The sequence below is a fragment of the Bacillus rossius genome (genome assembly GCF_032445375.1).
Source record: "Bacillus rossius redtenbacheri isolate Brsri chromosome 9 unlocalized genomic scaffold, Brsri_v3 Brsri_v3_scf9_1, whole genome shotgun sequence".
In the NCBI taxonomy this organism is placed as follows: Eukaryota; Metazoa; Arthropoda; class Insecta; order Phasmatodea; family Bacillidae; genus Bacillus; species Bacillus rossius.
In genome coordinates this window covers 3,558,489-3,574,397 of record NW_026962012.1, presented here as the reverse complement: position 1 = coordinate 3,574,397, position 15,909 = coordinate 3,558,489, and the positions used below count along the sequence as shown (strand labels likewise).

The window sequence follows — 15,909 nt, the reverse complement described above, 5'->3', positions numbered from 1 at the left end:
ATTTTATTCTGTTTTCATTTTTGTTGTATGGGAGCCCCCCTTAAATATTTGTTTTATTTTAATTTAATCATTTATTTTTAAAGTGAATTTATAACTAAATATTCTGTGAATATTTCAAGCGTCTAACTGTTGCCGTTTTCAATATCGAGCAAAAACGAACAAAAAAATCACGTTGGTTGCATGGGAGCCCCCTTAAATATTTATCTTACTATGTTTTTAGTATTTGTTGTGTCGTTTGGATGAACTTAGTTTACATGAATTAGCTAAAGATTTTGCTTCAAGATCTGAAATTAGAATAAACACTTTTGGAAAATGGTAATGTATGGGTGGGGTGTTATCTATTTGCATTATATTCTCGTATATTATTTTTATAGATTTTTTCATGGATATTTTATGTATTTAGGTTAGCAAATTATTCACACATGTTTGAGAGATCACTTCTTATAGTTTTTAATTAATAATTACTAAAACATATGTTGCTCTGCTTTATTGTTAATATCACTTACATAAAAATAAAGCGTATAACATACGAGCTTATCATCCAGAGAAGACTTGTTTCGGTTGACCTCTAGCGCAAAATTCTTAAACCACAGAATTCACGGCCCCCCCCTGGAAATCCTACAGATTTGCGCCCATGGTGCTGGCTCTCTGAAAACTTTAAACCATTCACTTTAAACCATTCACTTTAGTACCAGATGATTAAAAATTCTCATTTTGTCGTGAAAACTGGTTACCAAAATAAACGCTGAGCTTACCCTAGGTACCATTTCGATGTAAAGCTTAGGTGGGTGTGGATGTGGATGTTCTGTCCCGCCACTACATATTCCCCTCCGTCGTACATTGTCTACCTGGGGTTACTTAATTACGTTATTGTCTCCGTAAACAGAGTTGTCAGGTTGACTGGCAAGAGCAAACATGAACCTCCCCCTCCCTCCATCTTCGACCAGGCGGTGCTGAACAGCTCGTGACACAGGCGGAAGTTATACCGCCAAGAACCCCAACATCTCGATGGAGGTTGAAGACGGAACCCCAACATCTCGATGGAGGTTGAAGACGGAACCCCAACATCTCGATGGAGGTTGAAGACGGAACCCCAACATCTCGATGGAGGTTGAAGACGGAACCCCAACATCTCGATGGAGGTTGAAGACGGAACCCCAACATCTCGATGGAGGTTGAAGACGGAACCCCAACATCTCGATGGAGGTTGAAGACGGAACCCCAACATCTCGATGGAGGTTGAAGACGGAACCCCAACATCTCGATGGAGGTTGAAGACGGAACCCCAACATCTCGATGGAGGTTGAAGACGGAACCCCAACATCTCGATGGAGGTTGAAGACGGAACCCCAACATCTCGATGGAGGTTGAAGACGGAACCCCAACATCTCGATGGAGGTTGAAGACGGAACCCCAACATCTCGATGGAGGCTGAAGACGGAACCCCAACATCTCGATGGAGGTTGAAGACGGAATCCCAACATCTCGATGGAGGTTGAAGACGTTAGCGACTCACGGAAATCACAGCCCCAGAGGTGACAGTTTTTTTTGGTCAGAGACTCTTTTAGTAACGTATAAAACTTACGTTACATACATAACTGCTGATGATTCAATTGATGTAACTTTGGGGCGTGATTGTGTACTTCAAAAATTAGACAAACACAAAAACACGACAAATAAAGGAAAACTATAAAAAGAGCTAGTTATTTAAGTACTCGCCTGAGATGTATAAAATGTGACCTCGGTAACGATCAAATTCACGTGTTCTCGTGTTTAAAACACACTTCTAAGAAACTCGGGACACGAAATTTAACGTAGGATTTCAAAAATAAATGCCTAGAGTGATAAATAAACGAAAATTGTGTTTTCAGTTGTATATCTGGACGCTAATAACATGAACTTTCTGTACCCGCCGCTAGAATTCGCTGCCGGAGCAGCTGCGTGTACTATCGAATCATTCGATTTACATAGATAAAGGTTAAGCTTTATAATGAAAAAGTTCCGGTAAAAGCGAAAAATACTTGAAAAAAATACTGAACACCGATGTTGGACCTGATTTTCGACATAAAAAAATTCGTGTGTTATCGCTTTCTACGTAGGGATGATAGGATATAATCTCCCCCCCCCCCCCTGCACTGCAACTCGAACTCTTTGGCTGCCGAAAAAAAATATATATATCGTGAAGTATGATTACCAAAATTAAAATTATTTATATATTCGAGGCAATACTACATTTGCCACTAAGAACCCAACCAAATATTTAAGCAATTTATAGAATTTGTCTTTATATGATGATCATTTCCAGGTAAACGGAAGTTAGCACAGATTCTGCAAGTTCACACGGATTATATACATTCGTGGGCATATTATTGAACAATATAACTAAAGTAGCGTTCAATATGATTGCAGATATTTATAGTAAAAAATATGTGGTATATTTAAAAATACATTCTCCTTTCTATATAGCCTGTTTATTAAAGTGTAATTTACGTAACATTATTAAATCATGTCAAGGAGAATATACAAAATCAAGTTACTCAAGGTTTTCTTGGACAATTTCGTTCAAAATTTGGTATTAACATTTACTGACACAGTTTCCAGTGATTCAGCTTATAATTTCCTCGCCATCATAAATATCCACCGCACGTGTTTGTTATACCATAAACTATGTTTTAGAACGAAATTACGATATTCACAAGTTATCAGGCTCTGTTAAGTAATTTGTAGTGGTACTAAATCAGAAATGTTGTAAATATGCAGATGTAAATATTTGGTGTTCATATACTTCAGCGTTGCGTCCCGGAGCAAGGGGTTTTGAGATTGTGATCGCAATCATGAGCAATCTAATCACTAATCACAATGAGCAAAACTTGAATTAAATTACATCCCCATAGTTGTTTTTAAATACCTGTATACGAACAAATGATAGGACGTGAACGTTATCGCAAATTAAGTACCTTAAATTGCAATATTCTCAAGCTACAATAAGATATAAATAACATTTAAGTGGCTACTGGGTGAAACTTAAAATTTAACTATTTTGCTAAATTAGAAACTTGAATTTAGGTGGTATTTTGTGTGTTTTTGTGAATTATTAATTATAATACCTTCTTTTAGTGAAGCTGAGTGAGAGGATGACCAAATAGTCAAAGTGGAATTAATGAAAAATATTTAAAAAAATATATTTAATGAGTTTAAACTATCACGGACACTTTAAAATGCCGTCTTAGGGTATTATTTAATTCAGTATGTAAAAATATGAAATTACACCTCATTTACCAACTGCAGTGTGTGAAAACCAGTTTTAAGTATAGGTAAAACAATATGCAGTTTTGACGGAGATGACTTTTAAATATTGATTACAAGTGTTCACATTCGCTGTAAATTCAATTCACGAGAACATGGTACGTTAGTATTTTTATTTTCTTTGCGGGATGGAACGCAGCATGATGCAAGTTGCTACAGCTGACGGGAGTTGTGACGTGAATGTGCGTAGGTGGAACACCTTTCCCACAAAGAAAAACATTTTCTATACCTTTTTATAAAAGATTCCTTTGGAAACTAGTTGCCAAGAAATAGTCTGCAATACAAGAAAAATATTGTAACTTTGTACAAAACTTGGCTATGAATATTTTTGCATGAATGTAATACGTTTTTTCAAGATAATACTGAGTATTTGCTATAAAATTTGGCGTTTAATTTTATATTTTAATTTATGTTTCATTAAAGCTTATTTTTTTACACCATGGAAAATATAATCAAATATTCAATAATTGAAATTTTTTAGTTTTAATATGCTTATTAGTGTGCTTAGTTAATACTGGAAAGCTATTTAGGTAATTGTTTATAAATAACTTAAACTATTGGAGGCACTGGGACCACACAAGACTTAAATTCCCGGGCAAGAACACGAACCCAGTATTACTGCGAACACTATTTTATAGTGATATATTTTCATGTAAATGTAAAAATATTAAATGTATAAGTTTACAAAAAGTATTACTGTTCAATTTACAAACAAAAAATGTACAGTGTAGTAGTGCAGCTCGAACCTACGACCTCTGAAATGCGAGCCAGGCACATTAACAGCTTAATCCTGCAATCTCTGTTGCTCGGAGGAGCTTGGACTAGAAAGTATCTTGCATTTCATAATAATCACTATATTGTGCATTCACACCACTTTCAACAATTTCGAAGAATCGCTCCTGTGAAAAATATTAATTTGCGTTATTGCTATTGGGGCGGGATCATTGACGTAAACTCCAGAGACAAAGTGAGCACGCTTTCGGGTTTTCCTTCGAGATAATTTTTTTTTGAAAACCATTATGTTATAACTCTTATAAACTAAGCATTCTTTTTTTTCACATAATTACTGTGTATACTTTGGCTTGGAATATCTTTTAACTGATCATGCATTGCATAACGCAGTTACATTACGGGAAAGATAAGTAGGCTTAGTATCATTCAGTGACAGGAATTGTTTCAGGGATGCGACTTTCACTGATTCCGTTCCTTTATTAAGTTATTTACGATACCACGTGGTATCTGTAAAGCCAAGTAAATATACTGTTTAACTTATTTATTTATGGGTTAACATGTAAAAAAGGGGTAATGTTTAGGTCATGATTATATTAATTTTTAGTCTCACATGCTTAAATCAGTTAATATTACTATAAAAATTTAGTTTTATCTATTGTAAACTATTTCGGTTTGTGGAGGTGGGGGAAATAATTTATCCAATGGGTCTTCCTGTTCGTGCGGTTCTGACTTTGAGAAATAGACTTGTGGTAGTCGTGTCTGTCAGCAGTATCAACGCAGTATACAAGTAAGTTACATCCGATATACATGCAAAGATTTCTTCACGTGTTGTAGGTCATGCAAAAGTACGTTCAAAGTTTATTTTGTGGGATGTCTACATATTCCAACTCTACCTCTGTTATTCATGTAAGTTCCAATCTCTGGACCAGATTGAGGATATTCACAGTGGAGAAAGGTCTGTTGAGGTTGACTATTTGCCTTGTGCATCTAACTGCATCAGCTCAGGAGGAGAAGAAAAGCAAAAAGCATACGATGGTCGAGGATGGCTTTTCCATCTAAGCCAATATTCGCACATAAAGTTGTAAGTACTGTGAGGCGAAACCGACGACTGTCCAAATTATCTGCGGATGGATTGCCATGCGTAGTCAGTTATTAGAGTTTGTAACGCCATACATAAAGGAGACACGCGCATGAGAGGCTGTTTCGCCGGATGTCCTATCAGTTATCGGAAAACAATGCCTCATTGTCGTCTGCACGCTACGGTTTACGTGATATGAGACATCCAACACGATAAACCGTACAGTAATATGTTGCGTGTTAGTCACCAGTGGCGTCTCTAGATTTTGCAGTGCCCCTCACGTATTTTGGGAGGGGCCTAACCACGGAGGGATATGTAATAAACCTCCATAAGAAAAATTGAAAAATAAATATTAAAATAAAAAAAAACATTTCTAAGCCAATCTGGTTCTTAAAATTTCGACGATGGTTTTCTAGTTTCTTAAGAAATATTATTTTCCTGAGAAATTATACTCCTGTTGATCTTGTAAATTCCAAAGATTCGCGGATTAATTTGATATAAGTTTGAAACTAACAGTTTTATGTATACTGTACCCATTTTCGCTTTCATGTTGGCTGATTCTTTACTGTAGAACCTACCTTCTTCTTTTGAATGGATCGATGTGATTCGGTCACACTACTGCTAGGCTGGTAGTTGACTTGGCCCGCAGTCGTGGAGGGGTGTGTCCAAGCAATTGCGATCCAATCAGCAACAAAGCAATAGAGAAGTATGCGTGTTTGCGACCAGTATAATCCGCGGAACTCCGAGCCTCTGATGCTGGATGATGGATGATTACGGAGCTTGGGCGCGCGAGCAAGGAACCAATTGTGTGACCGTCAGCCAGTGAATCGCGTCGCGGACCGACCAACGTCTGATGACGAATCAGTGTTGTGTTCGAACAACTTCCTGCCTCGGAGAAAACACTCGGCAGGAACCGGAGCGAGTAAACATCACCGTATCAGCAAGACTGCCCGAATTGCTACGCAGTGTTGCCAGATTGTAAATGTCAATGTCTCGTACCAAGGAGCCAAAATTCTCGTACGACACACAAAACATCTCGTACACAATGGTATTGTAAAACCAAAAGTTTAAATGTGTTTCTACAATATTTTAATATCTTTGACATTTGAGTTACAAGCCTAACAAAACTAAACTAAACTATTTTCACAATCCTATGATTACATAAGTAAAACATTATTAACAACAATTTTCACAACAATACAATTATTCCTGCCATTCACTCTTTTTGCATTATTTTTTTCGTAAAAAATATCCAGTTTTTTTTTTTTTTTTTGTTAATTTAACATGCAAAAATACTCTAAATTGTGAGTTTGGGGTTTTGCATTTAACATTATTCTGACTGGGTCATCATTTCCTGTGCTAGACAAATCAAGGTTGGCACCTGCTAATAAAAAAACAAAATCTATCTTTTAGTCGGCGTCGCCTATGTTGCCAGCCAAAAAAAAAAAGTCAACGCTGTCGGGCAGGAACTTCACTTAATGGTATTAAGTTACAAAATAAATGTTATACACTTGTTTTGACAAAACGATACAATAAAACTAATATATCTTACTAGAACCCGGGTAAAAAAAACATTGACAATGATCTTCAAAATTCTCGTACAAATACGAGAATTCTCGTACGTCTGGCAACACTGTTGCTACGTCGACGTGACTTCGGTGGCCTGTCATGTCGAGCAGCGGTGGGCGTCTCGCGTGAGGCTGGTTGTCTCGGTCGAGTCTCGGTCGAGTCTCGGTCGAGTCTCGGTCGAGTCTCGGTCGAGTCTCGGTCGAGTCTCGGTCGAGTCTCGTATGTCACGAACCTCTGGCCGTGGACAGCTGTCTGTTTATGGAAAGCATTTAAGAAATGTGCTGAGGGCAGATGAGAATAGTTCTGTTTCCATATTACGTTTAAACTGTAATTTTAGAAAAGTGTAAATGGCAAAAACACATGTTTTCAGAGTAAGTTTCAGACAAGAAACAACGCTACACCGACTCATGGAACCGCCGCGTCGTTAGACATAAAATTTATTTAAAAATAAATAAATATCCCGCATGATCCCCGGGGAAAATTACCCGCAACACCTGCCTAAAGTCGGTAAGAAAGTTCCTGTCAATTTATTAAATCAGATCGACTTGCTACATAGCACAATAAGTATATTTTCACTTGATGGCCAACAGAAGTTGAATAAAGTCAGTACGACCTTCCCAAAACGAACATGATCATAGATAACACCAGGGATTCTCAACAGTTGCCCGTAGAAATTCCCTGAAAGAAAAAAAAAGGGGGGGGGGGGGAGTTTTGCACGTGGGTTTTAATCGACGCAACCATCGACACACATGTTACGGCAAAAATACTAGTTTGCAGCACGATCGCACAAAAATAGAAGGCCTTTCTAATTTTCTCAACTAATTTTATGTTGCGATTATTTCTTGTTATGACCATCAAAGTGTACAAAATGTATTTCAGTATAGTTTCGGTGTCATAAAGTTTCATTTGGCGCACAAACCTGCTTGGTACGTCCCCCGATGATCACTTAAGTGACTATGTACGAGTTAATGGCGCCAGACACTGGTCCGCCATCTGGACGAAATCAACTAAAAAGTGAGCTCTGCGCATGCGCGGAATTTGGGCAACAAATCGGCAACGGATAGGACACTAAAATCAGTTTTCAAAAAATAACGGTCTGGCAGTGTCCTATGGTGCACTAGGAATACAGTTAGGGTACAGGTGTAACATATTAAACACCTAAACCCTTATTTTTGTGCCTTGAGTACCGGCCATAGAGTCTGTGTCTGTCGTCTGATTCCACAGTTCTCGAGAATAGTACCAATGGTCAAAGCATCCTTCTGTCACAGTGATCTTAAACAATTTCACGTGTTTGTAAGTTTAGGGAGCAAACATCATGTGATGCTTTGCAGTGACATTTTTGAAATTGGATACAACTGGTACTGCTTGTGAGAACTGTAAAATTTGAGATAAATCACTTGGCATAGACTGTACTTTATAGTCAAAGTGAGAACAGGCTTGTAGCTTGTGAATGGTAAGGGACACGAGAAAAAGGGGGGGGGGGATCATTTACCTGTAGTATTATGAAAAACTAAAAATTATTCGATGGTACAATATTTCCCATTAATATGTATATGTGCTCTTAAAGACTTTGTGCGATTTTTTGTTTAAAATTTTCGAGTATAAACGTCATAAATTGAATTTTGCAATACAATTCCCCCCCCCCCCCCCCCCAACAAAATAAAATTCTGCCCACGACACTGTGTGAATGGTTGTGATGGTAATGGGTGCGTGTGTTTCTAGCCAGTTTCACAAGTTCTCGCGTTCGACGGATACGAGATATTAGGCTAGAGAGCTGTGAAATTTTGACACATTATAGAAAGTTGAAACTGAGGCAGCACTTTCAGAAGTTCCCAGTTTATTAATGTTCGCCGACGGGTTCATCGATGATGTTTTCCTTTCTGGAGCGCGCGTAAAGGTGGGAATTCTGTGTTGAAACCTTGTCGACAGCCACGCTTTCCCTCGTACCACGCATGCGTGACAGTTGAGCGTGGAGGAGGGCGTGTGGGATGCGTGTTGCGTGCGCATCTGCGCATGCGCGCGGCGGGAGGCAGGAAGTGCAGGGGTCGCGTGCGCGAGTGTTGCCAACTGTCGCTCTCACCTGCACATTCGCATGATTGACTTGGATTCGATGAACGTCTTGTGTTTCGTACGGGGAGGTCATGACAGAATCTTGGCGACAGGAAAAAAAGGATATTTTGACACGCCCACTACGGCCAAACTGTACACTCGACGCTAATAACTACTCCATCGTGAAGTCCGCTCTGACGGCGACGGGAGACGCTGTTGCCAACGTCTCCCCTCCCGGCTCCCCCGCAATGACGTAACCACGTGGTCGATTTACTCCAAACAACTGTTATTATTTACGTTAGTGTGTAAACTAGGTTTTGAAAAATAAAATACTTTAATATTTCGCGCACAAAATTTTTTACGTAAGAAGCAAGGAGTAACACCAAAACCAAAAGTGAACAAATCGAAGAATCAACCGGCCACCCAGACTTTTCGATGCAGAGAGGTGTCTGCTCCATTGTTTAAGAAAGAAAGAATCCCAGACACATGCAACGGAGGAAGCAGACATTACAGCCACTGTGTTGTGATTCGATTGCAATGAGATGGCGGCGGTGACAATCAGTCTGTCAGCATCCTTCTCCGCTTGATAGGACACAATTAGGGCCTCGTTTAGTTCCGCCTTCGACAATGAAATCATGTGACATTTGTCGCAGTCGTTTGCCAGGAGGTGTTCTTGAGAGAACTTTGGCGACACGTCTTCAGTGAAGACCACTTTCAACGGCATGGTTTTTTCGCTGCCCTCCTTGAGCGCTCCACGTGTGTGGTGCTGGTAGATGATGCACGGTATCCGTCAAATACAATGACAGACGCAGAGGTGTAGTGGCAACATATATTTAATTTAAATGTGTGTCACAGATGTTGGAGAAAGTTTGACCAGTTGGCCACACCTCACTGTGCAGCAGGAAGTCTCCATCAATCACATTTATTTCTCCGGCTACTTAGTGTCTGGCAAAGAGTTAAATTTCACTGCTTCAGTGATTTGTGACATGGGTGTTAGCCTTTGTGTCCATCTGGTTGCTGTACTGGCGCTTAATTTCCCATTGACGATCAACTGTTCTTTCCTACTTTACGGTTTCGGCCTACACATTTTTTCTTAGTTTGGACTACTACTGCTTATAGGCCTGAAATAATACCTTTAAACCTGAAATCATAATATATTATAACATATTATAATATGAGTAATATATAATATTACTCTAATAGACCTAGGAAACTGTGCAAAAATTAAAGTCTACATTTTTAGAGAAATTTTCAAGCCACGGGAATCATTCAAAATCCTATTTTCTATTTTTTTTTTTCATTTAGTCAACCATTAGGTCTACGTGCGCCGTTCTGTACTTGAATTAAAGTTAAATAGGTACACTACAACTTTACTCATAGGCTCAGTATGCTTCCCAATATTTGACTCGAAATTTGACCCAGAACTTAAAATTTCACTCTTTGGAAAAAAATTTACTAATGTTTAAGTGCTGTATGTCAAGAACCGTTCGGACTTACAGAGCTGCAACTGAGCTCAAATTGTGGCTCATTTAGTCTTCTTTTAAAAAAGGAAGAGTGGGGTTTTCGTTACCACAAATAGTTTAAATTATAGGTGAAAAACAAAATAATAGTGCAGAAATTTAGTTTTTATTTGCAAATATTTCAAAATGCACCAGGAAATATTGTAGGATAACTTCAGATTCGGATTCAGCAACCCCAAAAAAAAGTATAGCACGATAATAAAACCGACTGTTGGATTTTTTTTTCAACGAGAGGTCTTTTTTAACACCGGTTGCCAAGGTTATATCGCGCCTTCGTGCGCGCTCTACCCCAGTAGTCATCCATGCCGTTGTGTGATTCATGCTGTTATGATTCATGGCCTGGTGCTGTGGGTGTAGAGGGGGGTCGGACATGTGACGTTTTTTAAAAGTATTTTTTTACTTCATAGGCAACCCGCGTAGTGCGAACAGTTTTTGTTAATGAGAAAACTGCTTACGTAATTTTGTGATAAATTTGTTTTTAAAGATTCCATACAAAAAACCTTTGTCAATACTTTTACTAAATGTTCCTTTGGGGAACAGTTTCCAAGAGATAGTTTGTAATACTACAAAAACAAGATATTTTAACTTTGTACAACACATTGCTATAGTTATTTTTGCATATATGAAATACGTTTTTCTCGATATAATACTGAATATTTATTACGAAAATTGGCACATAATTTTATCTTTTCATTGATGTTTCATTCACGCACATTTTTTTCAAACAGAAAAGATAATCGAATATTAAATAATTTGACTTTATTTTGTTTTATCATGCTTATTAATGTGCGCACTTAATACTCGAAAGCTATTCAGGGAACGGTTTAAAAATAACTTTTAACTATTGGAGGTATTGAAACAGCACAAAGAATAAATGCCTGGATAATAAACCGAACCCAGTGTTACTGCGAACACTATTTTGTAGTGATACAGTTGTTTTTATGTTAATGTACAAATTTACAAATATCTTAAATCTTTTGTGTTCCATTAAAAAAAAAAATACAGTTCATATACGAACTTCTTGGTAGTAACAGTGTTCAATTTGATTGTTGGAACGCAGCCGTCACTCATTTTGAGCTTCGAGCAGGATGTTGTGGTAAGGACACGAGGACACAAGGACACAAGGACACAAGGGAGAGGTTGAGAGGTTGAGAGGGCAGGAGGTGGTCGTTAGGGTCCTGGCGAGTCCTGTGCAGACTCCATTATCTATTACTTGGTTACAAGGCGGACCACTTGTATCCATATTTTATTGCCGTCATCCTGCCGGGAGAGAGACGTAACCTCATTACATCCTCATAGCCTCCCCCACACGAGGGCGACACCCCCCCCTCTCGACGAGGGAGTAGGTCTAGTGCGACGAGCACTCGAAGCCACGTGGTTAAATTAAGTCATCGCAATCAACTAGTGTTTTCCTCGTAGGAGACAATATCGACATACTTTTCGAAATCTATATTAGTTAATAAGTTATAAGCAAAATGAAAATAGCATTGCATCTTATGAGGTTAACGCGGGTTGCGTAGTGCCCCTGAAACACTGGAGTGGCCTCTTAAACTGTCACTTAGAACTGTTTCCCAAATGGAAACATCACACTTAAGCCAATGTTTCGGGCGTTTGACAACCAACATGGAGCAGGCCGTGAGATGGAGGATAAACGGGTTTACCTGGTTACCATGAGTCGTGCAGACGTGGCCACCCCATGGTCGCACCACCACGCCGAGCTGCTGGTTGGTCCAGGGGACCTCCTCGGGGTGGGGGGAGCAGTGCTGAATGCAGCGCCCACATGCCTCGCCGTCGCACTGTGCGGCTGAACCCCGGCCCTTGTCACTTCCTACTCCGTGTTTCCTTCTACATCACACAGTGCATTTTTGGGTCGTTACCACAACGCCGAAATACCATAACGCCGAATGTCAAAATTGACCACAACGCCGACAGCTAGAAAACTGCTGCGTACCACAACGCCGAAATAACAACTGAATGAATTTGTATGTGTTTCTTAAATGTACCTTAACACCGAAATGCCACAATCAAATCTAACCTTACCTAACCTAACCTAACGTAATATAACCTAAACCTAGCCTATCCTAGCCTAGCCTAGCCTAGACTAGCCTAGCCTAGCCTAGCCTAGCCTAGCCTAGCCTAGCCTAGCCTAGCCTAACCTAGCCTAGCCTAATCTAGTCTAACCTAGTCTAACCTTTGTGGCAGTCCTGCAATGGTTAGTGTATTTCGGCGTTGTGGTAATTCAGCGTTGTGGTACACAGCAGTTTTCTAGCTGTCGGCGTTGTGGTATTTGGGCGTTGTGGTGCGTCCCCGCATTCTTGAGAGACTTGCACTGTGCTCTCTTAAGGACGCTAGCTTTGTCATGACACAGCCGTAACCCAACTCGCGGGCCGTATTTCAGAAAGTGTCGGAACTGGCCTTCGTATCGGTAAGTTTACGAAAGCAACCGTCAATTTACGAATATCCTGGGATAATAATGTTCGCATGCTTTCACGAGCCATTGTCTGAAGTATAGCTTGGCTTCTGGGTTGTAGCCGTAATATCCTTGGCGAATACTTTACCGATGTTTCGGTCGACATTGCAGTCGCCATCATCAGGGAGCAAGTCACCAGTTCAGGTAACTGCTGCCCGATGATGGCGACTGCAATGTCGAACGAAACGTCGGTGAATTATTCGCCAAGGACACGGCTGCAACCCAGAAGCCAAGCTACTTATCCCGGGATAATTGTAACCAGTTTTCTTCGAGCTTTAAAGGTGGAGAGTTTTGAAAGGCGCAGAAGGAAGATGGCGCGGCTGTGCACAGGGGCCGGTGGCGTGACCTCGAGGCTTGTAGTGGGGCCGAACCTGGGGCACGACCTCGGTGGAGGATCCTCCTCGCCTACTTGCACCCGTCCAGTGGCTCGTGGCGCGGACATCCCTGTACACAGCACGTCAGGCGGGTCGACGACGATGACCCCTTGCCCCGGTACCCCGCGACCTCTGACCCTGACCGTGCCACTTGGACGGGAAAGGTTTACGATCGGTCGCGGTCGCCTTTCACATCTTCACGCGCGCGGATACCTGGTGCCCAAGTGCGTGTCAGGGTGATTGCCGTTCAGGTGCTTGTTTAGGGGAGGGGGAGATAACCACGGTTGTTCGAGTCACTTCGCCTCACCACTGAGGCGATGTCGTGGGTTCGATTCCCGGGCGAGGTCGAGCCTGGATTTTTTTTTTCGAAAGTTGGAGAAACACAGCGGACGTTAGTTACCGCGAGCCGGTTTAAAGTTTTCTCGCCAGTAGGTAACATTCCGTCATTGCTCCATTAGTATAATCATCGTTAACCCTTCCTGCTGGTCTCCGATAACCTCTCGATGTCAACATTGTGTGGTGGTGGTTACTGGCCAGTCGGGTTGTAGCACGAGCGCTGTTTTGGTTCTGTTCTGGTTGTCGAGGTCGGGCGACTGCGACTACTCCCCCCGGGAGGAGGGATGCTCGTGAACCCGCGCCATCGACCCGCGCGCCCTGACCCCGCCCAAGACGTGGCGCCCCGGGAGACTCGCGAGGTCTTTAATGTCCTCTGTGTCCTCATGTCTCACCCATGATGTAAAGAAGAGGAGGTGAAACCGTCCGGCCGGCCAAACTCGTCCTCCACTGCGCACTACGTCACCTTGGTCGCACCGCCCGGTCTACACGCAGCGCGCTTACGGGAATACGACGCACAGACAGTTCATTTACAATCGTTTGAATAGTAGGAGTGACCACGAAGCGTCAAAATACTTTGCTATGGCATTGTATAGCATGCATTTAGAACATGCAGTTTAAATAAATGTATTAGCATCCACACACGAGGTTTATATTAATAATAAAATCAACGAAGCACTATTTTTCTGCTGTTTAATCACTTCAAAATGTTGATTAGGTCTTGTAAACACAGAATATTAATGGGAATTGGAATGAATATACTTAGAAAATATTTATTATGAGTATTAATAAAATAGATATAATAAACATTCAGGATGCAGGCGACAAATAATAATACAAATATTTTACAAAAAAAAAAGCATCTGACACAAAGCAAAGTTTCTATAAATACGTATTTGTAATTTATATAAACATAAGCGCTTTTGATTTATTTACTAATTTTAATTTTATTTAGTTACAAACAATAAACAAAAGGGTAAATAATGATAGAAAGTATATTTTAAAATATATATTTAAAACATATTATTAAACCAAATAGCTCTACAATATTCAGCAAAAAACAGCTTGCAGGCATTACAAAAATTTTTTCACGGCAAAGAAAACGAAAAGGTTGGATTTGTTTATTATCTTGGAGAGGAAAAACCTAATAGTTTTCAAATCCCCCAAGCACATTGTGCGTTAAAACAGGGCACATAATTGTTGGTTGATTACTAAAAATAACTCAATTGCAAAATAACTCGCCGTAAATATTTCACAAAACCCGTATACCTTCTACACTATATTTTATTAAAGCCCAAATCGAATCATAATGGCTTGAAGAACTCCGTCCCTCATAGGTATTTGAATGTAATTTTAACGCGTGTATCTTGGCTGTAGGTGTTTCTTTCTCCATTTTTATAACGTTAACTTCTGAAAACTGAAAAATGTTGCTTGCTATAATTTTGATTACTGAGAATTCCATGTTATAACACAGTAAGTATTGTTTTACCTCCTGTACATTGTGCATTTGCAGGCACTCGCATAATTTGATGAGACAATTGAAGAGAGTCACGGCCTTTCCATGGAAAAAAATTACAAAATAAATATATAAGTTCATCTAATTCCCCTTAAAATTGGCGTTTCAAAATTCATCCTGGATTCTGTAATACTAAAATGGTTTGAAGGCAATAAATTCAAGGGAAATGGTGTGATAAAAGCATTAAAAATATAAAAATATTTAAATATAATAAAATCATTGTAATCGTCGAAACATTAAAATCGGAAATACCATTTTTCCCACTTATATCTAGTTTTACGGAAAAGCAGCTTCCCTCCATAATTACTATTCCAAGGCCGCGCTGCAAATGTCCACATGTACAATTTTCAATACATAGCTGTGTTTTTATATATTTCATGCGCTTTATAGTTATAGCATCTAGAAAAATGAATACCTACAAACATGCAAACTTATGTGCTACACTGTTTTTAGTTATAGACGAGTTGTGTTAGTGTTAGGATTGTAGACACAGTAGGGGCGGATCCAGGAATTACTGGGGGGAGGGGGGGCTGTATGATACCTGTTTATTACTGCAAAAGTCGTTATTAATCAATGTATATGTTACCCTTAGATGGGTGGGAGGGCACGTGCCCCTGTGCCCCCCCCCCCCCTTTTCTGGATTCACCTATGGAGCACACACGCACGTGCGCTGAGAATGTACTGAGCTATGGTCCCTGCAAACCTTATTTTTAAGTATTTAAAACGTCAGTTTTTTTATCGAGTTAAATGCTATTTAAGGCGTAACACAAACTCTTACATAGAGATGAAACAAAATTATACCATTATCTAAACGCTTGAATGGAAAAATTGGCAAAGACAACATTAGATAACATTAATTCATTTACGTTAATTTTCATTATTGTGTGTAAACCAACAACATAACACAACACAAGCAGATTGTAATGCTGAAATCTTAAAATACCTTTAGGTAACTAACATAT

At 39.8% G+C, this 15,909-nt stretch overlaps 1 protein-coding gene across 1 annotated transcript in view; it reads left to right on the top strand.

Annotated features, from left to right (window-relative positions):
* The window catches only part of LOC134542728 (EF-hand domain-containing protein D2 homolog), a 105,315-nt gene that overhangs the window by 57,452 nt on the left and 31,954 nt on the right, over window positions 1-15,909 (top strand). The window lies entirely within an intron of this gene.